The following is a 17,078-nucleotide window of genomic DNA, read 5'->3' on the forward strand; positions in this document are numbered from 1 at the left end:
AATTATTAACATTGAATCCAGAACGAAGATCTCTTTCATGTGTGTATACACACACACACACACACACATATATATATATATATATATATATAAAATTAGATTTTCTATAGCATCATAAATGAATACACGAGCCTGTTTAGGCAATAATGCCCTGGTTTATAACTCTGAGGCTACCTCTGGGTACACGAATGTCATCACAGACATATAAGGCAGTGTACTTTCCAACCCCTCCAAAGTGCCCCATCTGTTCAGTGTACCCATATGGATTTAATTTTAGTGCACATTGAGCCACCTTGGCAATAGGAGAGGGGAAGATATTTTCAAATGCCTCCGTCCCACAATGTAAGGTTTATGTTCCTTGAGGTAAGCAACATTCCACATTGCTTCTGGAATGCAGCACAGTCAAAGAGTCAGTGTGAGATCTGGCCTTGAGGTTTAAGGACATGCAGAACTCATCGGGATGAGCAGATCAGAACACCCAGACATTAAGACCCTATTGTGCTGAGACAGTTTGCAGTGAAGACCCAGTGCATGTGACCCGTGGAGCCCCAAGGACGGACACACCCCAAGACAAGCTGCCACCTGAACAGGAGGCAGTGTCTGCCTTTGATGTCTTTAGAGTCCTGTCACTTCACCCCCAAATCCAGCCTGAAACCCAGGAGGACGAGGGAGTCTCAGGACAGAGCCCCTGGACTGTGATGACAGCCCACAGACACCTAAAGGGCAGCGAGGCCTCTGAATAGAGGCTAGGAAGGCATCACTTGCAATCTTTTCACATTTACGCGTTTTCTCATGAGAAGAACTAGCTCCCACCACAAGTGATTGTAAACTCAGTATGATACGGTCTTCTAGCCAGAATCTTTGCTGCAGAAAGATGTTTTACAGAAATGCAAATGTGTCAGGTTTTACCATAATTAGCTACTTTTAAAAAAAATGTATAATTCACATCTTCAGTTGACTAATGTAGACGGGGTGGTACGGCTCAATAAGAAACTTGGCTTCCGGAGACTAAGAACAATTGAGCTCCTTCATAAAATAAAAATTTTAAAATTGAGCCCTTATGTTCTGGTGCCTAATGAACCAGTACGCAAATGAAACTAATCAAAACAAAAGCTCCCAAGAAATCAACCTACACACGCGTTAACGTTCTTCAACCTGGCAGACTGCAGATGAGGGAGGCAGAAACCCATACGGGGTTACACCCCAAATCCCTCCTTCCTGGAAGGAAACGTGAAGATGACAGCAGTTTCTCTCACGTCCTCAAGGGGATCAGCTGAAATCCACCTTCCTGGCAACCCTCAGATACATGTTTCTCATGGGATAAAAACGAATGTAAATTTCACTCAACGCTAAGCAAAAAGCTCAGTGAAAAGGAAATCGGTAAAGAGGGACTGTGAGCGGCAAGTGACTAACTGCCACTTGGAAAAATATTGTCGGAAATGTGTTCTCACTCCATTTCCCTGACTCGGAGGGAAGAAGAGTTAAGAAGCTACATCTTGAGAATTGCTGGGCAAACAACCGACTGTCTCAGGGCCAACGTCTTCACGTGTGGTGTCTGTTACACTATCAAAGAACATGGGAACTAGAGGAACAGCCCCTGGTACCCAGTTTGCCGCTCTTGCTCCTTAATAAAATACTCAACTAGGAAACCAAACGTGTCACAGAGATTTTTTAATAAGTTGATTTGCTCACTAAGTGCATTTACCCTTAAAACTTCTTATCACTATTACATTAATAATCTTGAAAGAAAAACAAAAGACCTGAGTTACTTCAAAATGAACCCTGCCAAGTGCCAAGAAAATCACATTTTAGAATTTCAGGGGTTTTTCTGGTTTTGCTTTCTTAAAGAGCATCTCTACTAACCCACACCTTTCTTTCATTATGGGGTGACTTTAATCCCATTTAAAGGATGGGGGGAGAGTACATTTTAGTTTCATTCTCAAGAAATGCCTTGGAGGGGGAACTGGAGGAACATGGTCAAAAGGTACAAACTTGCAGTTACAAGATCAGTAAGTACCAGGGATGTTAATGTACAACATGATGACTGCCATTAACATTGCTGTGTGAAAGTTGTTAAGACAATATATAGATCCTAAGAGTTCTCATCCCAAGGAGAAATTTTTTTTCTTTTCTTTTTAATCTGTCTATTCAAGATGATTGATGTTAACTAAACTTGTGGTAATCCCTTCAAAATATATGTAGATCAAACCATCTTGCTGTACACCTTAAAGTTACACAGTGATGCATGTCAATGATTTCTCAATAAAACTAGAAAAAAATTAATTGCTGCATAAATACAGGGAGGGAGGGAAGGAGGGAGGGAGGAAAGAGGGAAGGCTTACATAAACAAGACATGAACTACACCCAAAAAGCATTGTTCTGAAAAAGCTGCATGTGACCCAGAGGCCACATCCGAAGCACCATCTTCTCACTGCTTACTGATCGGCATTTGCCGCTGGCTCCTGCATTTCCATTCTCCCCACCAAGCCTTGCCGACCCTCAAGCCACCACTTTAGAGTCTTAGGGGAGCACAACTGGGAAGGACACGTGTTGAGAAGAATCTTTTCGCCTTGCCAGTAACCCTCCCCTCACTCCCCAACCCCTGTTTATCCCTGTATTCTGTTTTTACTGGCAAATCCAGATTGAAAAGGGGGCGGGACACACACCACCATCAAAAGAAGATTTGATGAAAAGTGCTCTAAATTTCCATCATCCTCCCTACCCAATGTATTTCCAACGGTCATTTTTGTTTTTCTGAATCAGAAAAAATTAAACTTATGAGACCTACTCCCAGTATTTCACAAAATACCAACACTTACATACTGGACACCAGGATGAAGTGTGCTTAGGTACAGAACAACAGATGGATCTGTAACGGGAAAGTGCGATCATGTTCATGGGCTAAACTTCCTTCAGTTCTTCTGAACTCAGGGCTCCTCAGCTTCCTAGATTCTTGGTCTGTGATCCTCTGCCAACCGGGGCAAGATGAGTACAGTACTGGAGGCGGGTTCAAAAGATGATGGAAACTCATAAAAGAGTGTGGTTGGCTCTGTTGGGGGTGTAAGGGTTCGAGAGATTCAGGGGCTGATTGAGGGAAAGATATGACCACAAGAGGCACACGACAAGCTCTATTGGGAAGGGACACCCCTCACAGCAGGAGGCCATCCAGAGGCTTGGCTCAAGGTCCACCATTCAGAAGAGGAGGAGGAGGACCAGGGAAGTCCCGAGGGAGGGGAGCTCTAAGGGAAGGCTTGTCTCAGTGTTATCACTCAGCAGCAGTGGGGGGACTCTGAGTCACAGAGCTCCAAAGGGCAGCAGCAGCTTGGGGTTTTACAACCACAGGCTCCATCTTATCAATGACCAACAGATGCTGGGCGTAGTTTCAGGGTATGCAAAGTGGGCAGACAGACCCTAAACGGCTAAAAATCCGCTTGTTTGGGCTATTTTAAAAGCAATTGGACATGTAGAAATTTGAGTTTGGCGCCGGCAGGTTTTTGATCTAATAGGTCTCAGCCTGTGGTGGAGAAATAAAAACCTTGGGGCCAATACACAGTGACCATCTTAGGCTCATTTACCTAACAGGAGGGGAAGGGGGAATCTTCCTAGAGGAGGCTGTGAGCTAGACTTTGAAGTAGAACTCTGCCAGTCCAAAAAAGCAAGGGAAGGCACACTTCATAGAAGGCGCTGCAAAGGCAAAGACACAGACACAGACACAGTGACACAGGCGACTTCTGGGCCTTACTGTTCACGGCAACAAGACAGGCGTGAAAGGCAATTAGTGGGGCTGGGAGCCAGGGCATGAGGGAAGGAGGTGGCCAGAGAAAGGCCAAAAAGAAACAAGTCCAACACATGACATGATGCCTGAGGGCCAGCAATGCTGATTCCACTACTTCTTAGCAGGTGCCATTGGGTAGGTGACTGAATCTCTCTAGTCTCCATTTCTTCAGCTGTGAAAGAGGATTAAAATTATTTACCTACCACCCTGCTCACTATTCTGCCTGTTATGAATACATTAGCAGACAACTATAGTAACAACTGGCCTTGGACCCCATGCCAAGGAAGGCTGATTCCGTGCCATTGATTGCAATGGAAAGGAATGACTATCTGTAACCAAGAATGGGACCAGGCCAGATCTGTGCTGGGAGAACATGCATGGGATGGGGGAGAGGAAGGAGGCAGGAAAACCAGACTACTGCAACAGTCCTAGCAAGGGACACTGAAGGCCTGACTAGAACAGTAACAGAAGGAACAAAAAGGAGAGGAATTGCCAAGAGATTTCTTGGAGAACACCACCAGGGGCTGGGAGAAGGAAAGGATGAGGAAGAGAAAAAAAAGTGACAATGTCTTCGATGTTTCTTTCTGGGGATTTCCCAGTCCCTTGTCTTCATGGCCCTTCATCTTTCAAGATGAGTGCCTTGGCAGAAAGAAGCAAGGTTGTAATCTCGGCACAATTCTTCCTAGGAGAAAAATGTAACTTTCTGACACATTATTTTTTAAAGGAGAAAGGAGGAGACAAATATTAGAGGTGAAACATGGCTGATGGAAACTGTGAAAGCTAGAGCTCCATTAAATTAGCCTCACTGGGATTTATGACAGGAAAGTGGCATCCGTCTTCGCAACACTTTAATGAGTCCTAAGTCCATATGATTTCTCAAAGAACCATCTCCACCACGAAAGATTCTTGCAGAGCATTTAAATCATGAATAAGGGTCTACGGAACAAATCCCTTCATTTATTTAAAGTGATTCTGAATTAGAAGAAACTCAGCTTCCACATCTTTCCAGGCTAAGGATTTTGAGCCTATTCTATCTTGGAAACCTCAAAAGAGAGTGAGGAGGCTGGAGAAGACCTCCATGGAGAGTCAAAACACCTCCAGTAGAGGCTCACAAACATGTGAGCAGAAGGGATAAAACAAAACAAATTCTTAACCTACATTTAAAGGTAGTTATACTTTTTTCTTCCTTTCATCAACTTTTCCTATAATATTTTAATTAAGGTGCCAAATGAATTATTAAGACTTCATGCTCTGTTCTCCCCTATTCCTAAACTGTCAATGTCTTCACCAGCTTTAATATTCACTTCTGCCACACGGGATATTGGAGGGCTGTGATTACGTTGCCAACTTCTAGGTATAAAAAGGTGGCAGAAGTACATGGACATGGAGTAAATTGTGTAATGGAACAACGTACAAGCTAAGATGGTCTAAAACGGGAAGTGAGGGGTAAATTAGGAAGTGTGTTCATGGAGAATGATCTTACAGGCTAAGATCAGAAATGATGTTGATCATGATGATTGCAGTAATAACAGTGGTGGTGATAACATTTATTGAACACCTAACTCTTGAACAGAAACTGCCAGTTGTTCCCTAATATCCAATCTCTCTTTTTTACATAGTAGTAAGAGTTTTTAGTTGGGTACCAAAGACTAAAATTTCCCTAACTCATTTTTGAATAAATATGGTCATATGACTTAGTGCTAGCCAATGGGATGAGACAGTGGGCAACATGCAGACCACACCCTCCACTTCCCTCTTCCCCTTCCTGGCTGGAATGTAGAAATGATGGCAGGAACTAAAGCAGCCACCTTGGAACATGAAATAGGTACATATTAAGGACAGCAATGCAACAAGGTAAAGGAAGCTGAGTCCCTGATCATTGTGGGACTTCTGTAACCTTCCTGGGCCCTCTCCCCTGGCCTTTATGTCAGATAGAAATAATCATTCATTTTTTGGAAGCAACTATTATGTTGAGCCTCTCAAAACAGCTGAACTAATAAAATTCTGTGCTAGGTACAATGCTATATACTTTACATGCATTATCTCACTTAATCCATAGGGAGCCCTATAAAGCAGGTACTGCTGTTACCTTCATTTTGCCATGGAGAACACTGCGGCCCAGAGGGACAAGTCACTTGTTAAGCAAATAGCAAGGCCTGACTGAACAAGGTAGCCAGATTCCAGGGGTTAGAATCTGGCAACTCCCTGCCACACAACGAGCCCACCTGAACCAAGGAAGGAATCTAACCAATTTCCAAAAATTTAGACCAGGCTTAATCATCTCTCCAGCCAAGGTGAGGGGGCACAATTCCTTGGCTGTCCTTGGCCGTTCCAGTCTCTAGGGGATCAGTTTGCCCTCGGTCTCCTTTCCCAGACTCAGGGAAGCTCAGGTGGAGACTTCGCTGCCTCTCCGTTTAAATCTCATTTTCCTCCGTAGAGTTGACCTGAACACTAAAATGAAATGGGAATTCTGCCGAAGGGCTGCAGACACAGCTATTTCTTGACATTGCTTGGGTCTCTCAACCCTAGACTGAGGTTCTGTAAGCCTAGCGATGGGTTTATTGCATTACTATGCTTTTTCATTTTCTCACTTCCCTTCCAAAAAGTACAGTTCCCCTCAGTGGATCCTGTGTTATGTGGCACAATTCAGAAAGAATTGCCAAGTCAGTCCCAGGGACACAGCAGCACAAGGAAATGCTGTCAAAGGCACTGAACTGAAAACAGCCCAGTCGTCATTCTTCTTTCACAAGTTTTCAAAGTCAAGAATAGCTATAAAACCCCAACAGTACTGAGATAGAGCGAATTTAAAATTCACTCCTCCATCTGGACACCAAAGGAAAAGCAGCAGAACCTGTTTCAATCACTGACTTTTCTTAGGACCTGACAAAGTCTCAGAAATGCCTCCAGGTCTCAGTTCCATATCCAAAGAGTGGCCGGGAGAAAAGAGCCACGGGTTACCCACTCCCAAGCTAGAGGGCAGCCAGGGAATTCATGACAGGTCTAGTGAATAGGGCTTTTGCTGAAAGCAATTCCTCCCTAGGGTTTTCAAATGAAGAGTGTGTTAAGGGAGGTTTCATTTCTCATCCGTTTCACTGAAATTTTACTATGCAATTGAGCATCTTAAAATTTTGCTTTGTCAAGGCTGCCAGGAAGGACCCAGAAGCCTTTAACATCCACACCTTCTTGCTCACAGCTAAGGCTACATCATCTTCCAGGGAAACTTGGCCCCAGTTTCCCTGAAGATGTGCTTACTTGAAAGGGTGTCGTGATGATTAGATGAGATACATGCTCATTTGGCATCTAGAACGTGCTCAATAAATACCAGTTTAAAATGACTGGTTCTACCATTATCACCTGGGGACACACCTGTGGGGAGCTATCAACACCCCAAGGAGAATCAAGGTTTATCATCTCTTCTCATACCATACAAAGGTGGGGTGGAGGTGTGGGGAGTGAAGGCTCCCTAAGAAAACAATAGTAAAAGGTATGTTTTAACTGATTCAGTAAATGTAGACTAATTACCTGGCTCAGAGCTACGTGCTAGGGAGACAAGATAAACAAAATCCCCACCTTCAAGGATCTCAGTCTAATGTGGGAAAGAGACAAAAGAACAAACAAGTAGAGAATGATGGATAGGGCCGTGGCTGAGGGAAACGCTGGAGCTGCAGGGTTATCAGGGGAGATCCAGGTCTGTGAGGATAGAGATGGGGGGTCTAGGGGGACCTCACAGGGCACGTGGCCCTTGAATTCAGCTGAAGGATCTATAGTTCATCAGGCAGGGGAGAGAGGCAGTCAGAAGCCAGGAAACAAAGGACCTCCTGTGATATTCCTTGAGGTTGGGAAGGTAGACCACAGGTCAAAGGTAGCCGTGTGTATGCGTTTGGTAGGGATGCCATGACAAAATACCGCTGACTGGATGGCTTAAACCACAGAAATGCATTGTCTCACAGTTCTAAAGGCCGAAGATCCAGGATCTAGGTGTTGGCAGGGTTGGTCTCTCCTTGGCTTGCAGACGGCACCTTCTCCCTGTGTCCTCACATGGCCTCACTTCTGTGAGCATGCGTGTTTGTGTCCTCATCGCCTCTTCCTATGAGGACACCAGTCAGACTGGATTAGGGCCCACCCATATGACCTCCTTTATCTTATCACCTCTTTAAAGACTCCATCTCTAAATAGAGTCACATTCTGAGGTCCTAGGGGTCAGGACTTTAGCACAGACATTTCAGGAGGTCCCAACACAACCCATAACACCATGAAAGGAGTTGCAAGAGGAGAGTGACAAACAGGTTTTCACTGTCTAAAGAGCTCTCTGCTGGTGGTGAGGAGAATGGAATTTGGGAAGGGAGAGCCTAGAGGCAGGCCGGCCACTGAGGAGAACAGTGCAGTGACCAACCTCGGCACGAGTTTAGGCTGCTTTTCTCAAGACACCATCTCTTGTCACCCAGGGAGAATCCCTGCTCTCCCCTGCCCAGAGGAGCCTTCCGTCCACGTGGATTCGATTCTCCTCTCAGACTCACTCTTCCAGCATGTTCCAGGCTGGGCCTGATCACCCACCAACAATACCTCCAGGGTCTGGGGATGCCCAGAAGCTACACAAACTGTGGTTGGGGGAGCAGGAATAAAAACAAGGATGCGGTGCCTTCCAAACACAAATTGGGGGCCTGGAAACCCAAGGCCTGAGAGTCAGCTCTTCAGAAGAACAAGAGCTCCGTGTCCCCAGCCGCTCCACTGAGGCCCCTGTAACAAGCACCCTTCACAAATAAAGCCCCAGCAGGAAGTCCATTAACACCTCCAGGGGCAAACTTCAAGCCCTGTAGGAGAAACTTCAAAAGACATCCCGGCAGCACCAAATGCCAGAGAGTCATCAATCAAGTACACCATCCCAGGAAGCAGCCAGCTGAATTTGGGGGGAAAGTCGAGCACATAAATTAAGTGTCCCTGAGCCCCCATATGGTTCTCGATTTATTACCACGGAGGCCAACTGTGCTCCTTAAATTTAAAAAGGATCAAGGCCTCTATAAACAGTATATAGAACTACCTTCCATGGAAAACAAAACACCAAGAGAACCCCTCTCCCCTCTTTTTTTTTTTTTTTAAGAAAATGATCCTTTTGTGAAAATAATTTCCACTACATGGAACGCTTTGCCTCAAGTGTTACTATAAAATCGAACTTGCTAGTCGGCCCTTTAAAAAATATAATGTCAGCTCCAGTTACCAATTGCCTTTTGATTTGTTGAAGTTAATTTCAGAATTGGATTTTCTCCTTAGTCGGTGACCCACCTGAATGATACGCTAACGGCTCAGACCTGTTAGCTGAGAATCTATGACACTGCTTAGAGGCGTAAAGCTCTCTCTCCCCCCTGCTCTCTACACACACACTCACCAACCCTTTGGCTGCAAAAACAGCCTGCCTGCTCACCATTCACACCCATTGTAGCAAAGCAGCAAAAAAAAAAAAAAGGCTATTGGAAAAGCATCAAATTAATACTTCTCAAGGGATTGGGAGTTGCATAAAACCAAAAGGCACCATACATCTCATTTCTACCACTAAAACCTCAAGTTGCCAAGATTTATATATACAGATTTGGAACCATCCAATCTCTTTTCTCATAATAATCAAAATAGCTAGACTTTCCAGTGCACTTACTATGTGTCAAGCCTGTGCAAAGCACTCTACAAATCTTTGCTCTCACTCCATCCTCATAATAATTCTCACAGGTGAATGCTGTCGCTATTCCCATTTTACAAAGAGGGAAACTGGAGGCTCAGAGAGGTTAAGTAACTTGTCCAAGGTCACACAGGTAGAGAGCGGCTAAATAGAGAGCCCAAATCCAGGTTGGTCAGATCCCAAATCTGAACTCGTAATCACTAATTATAATGCCTGTCCCTGTGCTATTGTGAAAAACGGAACTCTGTGCCTCCCAACTGGCTTTCTAGTTTAATATATTTAGAAGATGTTTTGCACTTAAGTTTACCCAAGGCTTAAAAAGCAATTTTGAATATTATACACTGTGAGGCTTTTAAAACAGCTTTTAAGAATTCCAATGGGTACCTTAATACATTTTTGCTGTCCTAAGATTTGATCTTTTTTTCTGAATTATTTCTTCCCTTTCTCTGTTTAATAATACAGGCACATACACTGTGCTTAGAGTTATGCAAAATGTGAAATCCAACTCTAGAACTTGGGTTTATGAAAATAAGTGAGAATGTCACAGTAGTTACATGCTGTGCTTTGTTTACAAGAGATGAGAATCGAAACAAAATAAAAATAGGAACATGTTGAAGAAAACTTAGGTTTAAAATTTAGGAGAACATCACACACCTTAGACTGCCCGTTTCCTGAGGAAAGGGATCCTGTCTTACGTTACTTTTTATTCCCAGAGCATAGTACAAACTGGCACATAGTAGGTGCTTAATAACCATTTGCCAAAATGGAGGATGGATGGATGGAGGGGTGGATGAATGGGTGGGTGGATGGATGGATGGATGGATGAAGGGATGCTATACCTATGCTTAAACACTGAAAAAATGATCTGTAAGGAATTTATTCTATGTCTAAGATTGTTTTCTGTCCAGGTATATATTTTTCAACAGTCCATCCCAGATTCAGATAAACAAATGACCCAGCTGAGAGCCCACAGTGACGATAGGGCCAAAGGTGGACTGCTACCGAAACTTCCCCAAGGACAGGCAGACAGAGGCCAGCAACTGCACTCTATAACTCCCCATTTAACAAACACATGATAAATGCAAATGACTTTTCTGCAAGGCAGCTCCATTTGTTGGCACCAAAGCACATCTGTCATCTTCTCTCTGTGTACTTCTCTATCCACAGTCCCATCGTGGGAAGCAACAATCACTCACAAGAAAGACGCTTTGGGTTAGTAACTACACCAGAAAACAAGTCCTGCAGTGCCACTCCATTCCACCTGAGGAGCAAAGAAAAAAATCCTCTGGCTTTTGTGAACACTGCAGCACTGAGGCTGCTGGTCAGTCGCTGCATAGAGGCATCTGTCTTCTCTCTCCAGCAAACACAGCACAGGAGATAGACTTTTAAAGACAGATGGGGGTGCTGGGGGGAACCCATGTGAGATTTCCAGAAAACCCTCCTTCGAAGTGCCTGGGTACAGAAGGGTTCCCAGGGCACTGAAGGGCAAAAAAAGAAAAAGAAAAGAAAACTTACATACAAAAGTTTGCCATGTTACACACAGAAATAACACGCAAACAACCAGCAAAAACTGTAAATGCCAGTGTTCTAAACAAGCAACAAAACACTCCTTATACAATAAGGTGACACGGCTCTGTGGTTTTACAGAGCATCTTTACATAGTATTTCATTTGGGAAAGCGAAGGAAAGAAACACAAACATCCCATTTAACCAGTAAGGGAACCACAGCTCACATTATAAGATTAATTTCTTGTCTCAGGTCATAGAACCAGAAAGGGAAAAGAGGCACGTTTTACATCCTTCTCTGATACATTTCTCATTGCTCAAGAGAAACATTTGAAGGCCTCATATTGAGAGCTAGGCCATCCTCAGATAAGTTGCAAGCTAGGAACAGTTCCCTTTTTTATGGAATTTCCAGCCATTTAAGGGTTGGAGACAGAATTTTAGCTGGCTTCCTTGACGCCACAAGCACCAAGGTCTTCCAGGAGGTGGTAAGATCTCTCTCAGTTCCAAGCCAGCCAAGAGGGGAGGGAGGGAGGGAGGAGAGAGGGAAGGAACTGGGAGAGAGACGGAAGCAACTTGCACATCTCTGCAAGCTGACTGACTCCACCTTTAAGCTGTCTCAGAGACAAATTTCCGTCTCGGAAGTAAACCCAGGGGTGCCCAAATAGAGAGACAATCCAGTTGTCTTTCATGCTATGAAGAAGGCATTTTTAGGAGTAAATTATCCATTTCTAATTAGCCAAGCATCACACTTTCTCTTACTAGACAATTTTTTATAACTGTCCCATTTCCCACTCAACTGGTCCCAACACACATAACTTACTGTGAAAACAGAGCCCAAAGCAAACATTAATAAATGGCCAGAATATTTAAGCCCTCAAATCATTTTTGCCTTGATCAAAAATGCAGAGGTTCCCAAACATTGTTGGGGATCAAAAGCAGCACTAGGGAGCCTTTTACAATGATAGAATGTTGGGCCCACCTCTGGAGATCTGAATGAATGAGTGGTCCAGAGGGGCCCAGGTATCTGGTGCTGGGGGTGCCTGTGTTTGAAAGCACCCTGGTAATTCTGATGATCAGCCTGCGTGAAAACCCTTGTGATACACTTACACAGATCACACCAGAGTGAAGGCTGTCTGGCCAGCATCCACCTCAATGTGTAGACCCACCAAGCAGCAAGCCCTGAGGGAGACCTATTCCACACAGAGTATAATTTCAGGTCATCTTTACAACATCTTCAAGACTGGCATGATTACACCCATTTATAGATACAAAAACTGGACCTCAGTGTAATACAGTGGACTCTCAGTGTCTGCGGGGAATTAGTTCCAGAGCAGCCTCCCTCCCCATTGATACCAAAATCCCCAGATGCTCAAGTCCCTTACACTCAGCCCTCAGTATCCACAGCTTCTGCATCTGCAGATTCACCCAACCCCGCTTTCCAGCCAGAATCCACAAATACATTGGACCAACTGTATACTGATCTGCCCAGAAGGTATGAACCTCCAGGATTTCTCAAGAAAGCCTGCTCTGTGCTCCTGCAATCATGGAGAAAATCCCCTTCTAAGGAAAAGAGCTGGAGTGAGTACTAGAACACGGAGACCACAAAAGTATTTGAGAGGCTGGCGAAGATTCAAGGAATGTCTTGATTTAATTTCCTATTATTGATTAATAGGACTGAGAAAGAAACGCCAGTGGAGACAGACACCCCAATTTTATAAGCTCCAGCAAAGACTTGTGTTTTCTGGGTGCAGGGAGGGTGCAACAATCCTGTCTGGGATTTCACCACCAAGGAGGAACGAGGCCAACCAAGTCCATTAGCCTGCAGGGCAGCCCTGCCGGTCACAGCCTGGGTGCCTTGTTCAGCAGCCAGGAGGGCGGATAATGGCAGAAAATGCCCACTGGCAGGGAAACAGGATACCATTCGTCAGACTGGAGCAGGGCAAGTCCCATCTTAATCAGACAGCAGAGAAGACCTAAGCCCATTTTCCCTCAGTGTCCAAAGACTCAGAGTCACCCTGGGTCCCCCAGAGGGGCAGAGTAGGGTGCTCTGCTCTGACCTCATGCAGACTATCATCCTCCAGGGTGTCATCTCTGCCAGGCCCTCAAGGGCAGAAGTCACAGCCTGCTTTCTTGGAATTCGGCCAGAGCTAGGAAGAGTCAGGAGAGGAAGGTTTCTATCTGGCCGCCCCACTGACTCAGGGTGTTCTTGGGCAAGTAGTCCCTTCACTTTGAGCCTGAGTTTCCAAAATGCAGGGGTGAAAAGAGATCATCTTTGAATTCCCTACCAGCTCTGACATCATACAAAACCCAGACCACAGCAGCCACCGGGCCGGCTGGACCATCTATAAAGTTTCCCGAGATGCTGAGCACAGGGAAGCTGTAGGAGGGAAAAAGCCAACCCACTTGTAATCATACTGCCCGAGCTCATCCATGGGGATGTGCATCGCAGTATGCGTGTGGATAAGATGAAAACGGTTATGTGGGACGAGGAAAGAGTTGAAGTCCAGAGAAAAAGAATGTTTGCCTTAAAGCTCCCCCTAGACTTGAAGCTAATGGTACATCTCCAAATCTTCCAAGAGAAGATCTGTAGATCTCCAAGTCTATCCACTCATTGAATAAATACATATGAGCAACTGCACTGGGAACAGGGGACACTGAGATCAATTATCAACATTATTATTATTATTATTATTATTATTATTATTATTATTATTATTATTATTATTATTACCATTATTTAATCAAATCAACTAGGGGAAAAAAGATGTCTGATTAAGTGATGCCAAGATTCCTTTAATAGATGAAAAAAGGCCACCAGCAAAATTCGAAATGTGTCCAGCTCTTTCCCCCTTGACTCATGTATTCCAAAGGAGTATCAGGCAGTCGACTTCAAAACAAAAGGCCCGCAGCCTCCAAGGCCAGAAAACACAAGGGGAGATACATGCACCAGGGGCTGTGGATTGTCTGACTTCCTGAGTAGAGACAAAAGGTCAAGGGCCCTTAAGGGAATTCAAAACCTTCCCCTCCGAGGCTCAGAGCCCAGGACAGATTTAGTTTCACCCACAGGACACCGCACCGCACTGGCTCGATGCACAGAGCTTTGCCTGTACGCTGCCAGGGCCGTGCCCCGCAAAAAAGGTCCTATCGCGGAACAAGACGAGTACAACCTAAGAATCTCCTTCAACAAGTGCTTTGGAATTTCAGGCGACAGAACCATCTGTCCTATAGTAAACTAACAGTTTAAAAAAAAAAAAAGGCAAAAAACCCCCGCAACTGGCTAAGCAGTAGCAGCCGTAGTACTTCTCCCCCTAACTACCCCCCTTCTTACTGCTAACACCTGCTCCAACCACTCTGCTCACTCATCACCACGAACCATCAGGTGGTACTGCCTTTCACTGAATGGACCCACATTTACTCCTTCATGGTTGATAAAGCATTTACTTATTGGTATCTCACAGGATATGTATGACCATGTGAGGTAAGCAGAGCAGGTGTTATTAGACCCATTTAACAGATTAAAAAACTGATGCTCAGCAGTTCCCCTAAGGCCTTATGGCTGATAAGCAATAAGTCTTTATTTTTTGCTACTGCAGCCCTCACTGCCTGCAGCACGACTGTGCAGAAAGACAAGCAACTCTGATGACAGCCTGCACCTTGTCCAGTTCTGATGCCAGCAGCTAGAAAGGTCAGCAGCAGGAGCCCTCGTACCCCGGCAGAGTCCCCTTCTCTTCTACAGCTGGGCTTCCTACACTAAACACACACACAGGTACACACACTGCAAGTAGTCTCCCAGGAAAACCAGACTATCATCCTTCAGAATCCAAGCCCGCATCTGCAGAAGAGCCTTCAAGGGAAGCCTTCAACTGAGAAGGCTTTGCTGAAACAGCTCTCAGGACGACTGTCCTGGTATGGCTATAGCACAGGAAATCTTTACATCTGGGCCAACCCCACCCCACCATGTTTCCACGCTGCAGGCTCAGATGAATGGAAGTATCAATTGGAGCCAAGCAAATCCAACAGGCTATCATGCAAAATGCTGGTGTCAAATCAAACCTCATAACCAGTAATTATCCTTCAAGCCAGGACCGTAATAACGGGCTCCTTGGGGTCACTTCCATGCAAGGCAGGGAAGTGGATACTAAAGAGAGAGTTGGAATCGGACAAGGATGATGACAGCCTTAAGACAAAGGCGTTCCACTCACTGATATACAGATACCCCCACTCCGATCTCCAAAAAAACTAAACCTCTCCTCCGAGGGCAAAAGGCATCACGTGACTGCCCCCAGGCATGGGTGATTTTGAGCGTGCTAGGGCAGATTTCCATCTATTACGCTGTGCCCTCCTCTAATTTTAAAGGAAGCCGGCTTTAGATAATGGTCTGAAAGGTGCTTCCTTTCAAAACTGCTGTCATTAAACTAGAGAAACATTAATTTGTACCTTTAGGGTAAGAGGGTTTCCTGGAAACTCCTTAAAGGAAGCCTATAATTGACAGACTGGCTAAACGTCACACACAGCACAAAACCCAAATCAAGTACAGTTTGGGAAGGCTCAAGGCCCCTGGGAGAGCAACTGTGCTTTTCTCCACAAAGGGTATCGTACCACACTTGTCTGCACAAACACACACACACACACCCCTCAAGATTTGCAGCTCTGGGTCTCAAAGCTCTCTGCAATATTAGCTCCAACTCTATGATTTGATTGAAGAGAGAAGAAAACATTTAAAAAAAAAGATTATAAAGAAAATAATAGTTTTTATTAAAATGCCTAACACCATCTTTCAAAAGATAAAAGGACTTAGTAGAAACACCCTAAGCCTCAGAAGTACATAGTGAATTACTTCTTTTGTTTAAGGCAAATTAATATCAGATCACAGATAAAAACTACTGCCCCCCCAGCATTCCCCAGTCGGGCGCTACATTCGTTAGGCAGCTTGGGAGACGGTGTGCTGACTACTTTGCAGAGAAGGAATGAAGGGTTTGTTATCATCACTTCCCACTCAAATCCTCAAATCCTGCCTCATTACCTGAAGTGTTTTTTTTCCTGCAAGAGACACACAGATGATTTTCTAGTCTATTTTCTTCACAGAAGCCACCATATGCAGAGCAAGGGGAAAGCCCAGGGTGTAGTGACTGTGACAGCGTGTCTGCCCAGGCTCTCCTAAGTGCCACCCGGATCAACGGGCACAGACAACATGGGGTCTGAGAGTGAAGGCCCGTCCAGGGGCTTTATGAAAGTCAGAGTAAATCTGGTGCAGAGGAAACTGACAAACCTCCCTAACATCCCTTACCGGGCCTCCAAGAAGCTGGCTCCCTGAGAACCCATGTAACTAATGAAGGAAATACAGCATGAAAATGTGTGTAAAATCTCATCTTCCCTCTCACCCACAGGTTCCTGGCCAGCAGATGGATGGCGGGCTTGCTGACTGAAGGCCAGAGCTTATTAGAAAGGAGTTGTACTTCTCATTGCCAAAGGGAACTCAGGTCCAAAGTGATCTAGCGTGCTCTTCAGTGGCAAAAGGCAAATGCACATAGCAGGTGTTCAGAAGATACGAGCCCCTCCCTTAATAGCCAGGATCAGTAGTAAAACATCCGGCTTAATTCCACCAGGCTCATCAGCAGTCAGCTTAGTAACCCCACATCACACTGATTCCATGCGCCCCGGAAAGATGGAATTCTTCCTGCGGCCTGGTTCCTGAGTCTCTTCTGGGGCAATACTCTTCTTCTAAGAATTTGGCTCAGCCTCTGAAGTGGGGGTGAGGGTGACATCTATATCCAGCTACAGTGTGATCAGTGGGCAGCAGCCTCAGCCTCACCCTGGAGTTTATGTGAAATGTAGACTCGAGCCCCAGGCCAGGCCTACAAAGGAATCACAATCTGCTTTTTAACCAGATCCCTGGGGGGGAGTCCTCCACATCCAGGCGTGCTCTATAAAGATGACTGCGGGGGGGAGGTTGAGGGAAGGCTCCCCCATGCACCCCAGTTCTCCCAGCCTTAAAACTGACAAGCTTCAGAATGCTGATGGAGAAATGGAGAGGACACTGTAAGACTATTAAAAATAACTCCCCAGAAAGCTGTCAAGACATAGTGGGCCCATCACTGAGACAGATTTTAAGGGGCTCATCCACATTCA

At 45.1% G+C, this 17,078-nt stretch overlaps 1 protein-coding gene across 4 annotated transcripts in view; it reads right to left on the reverse strand.

The window, feature by feature from the left end:
* Positions 1-17,078, reverse strand: part of CHST11 (carbohydrate sulfotransferase 11) — a 249,545-nt gene that overhangs the window by 181,482 nt on the left and 50,985 nt on the right. The gene's annotated exons all lie outside the window — the stretch shown is intronic.

This window comes from Camelus ferus, chromosome 12 (assembly GCF_009834535.1).
Source record: "Camelus ferus isolate YT-003-E chromosome 12, BCGSAC_Cfer_1.0, whole genome shotgun sequence".
Taxonomy (NCBI): domain Eukaryota; kingdom Metazoa; phylum Chordata; class Mammalia; order Artiodactyla; family Camelidae; genus Camelus; species Camelus ferus.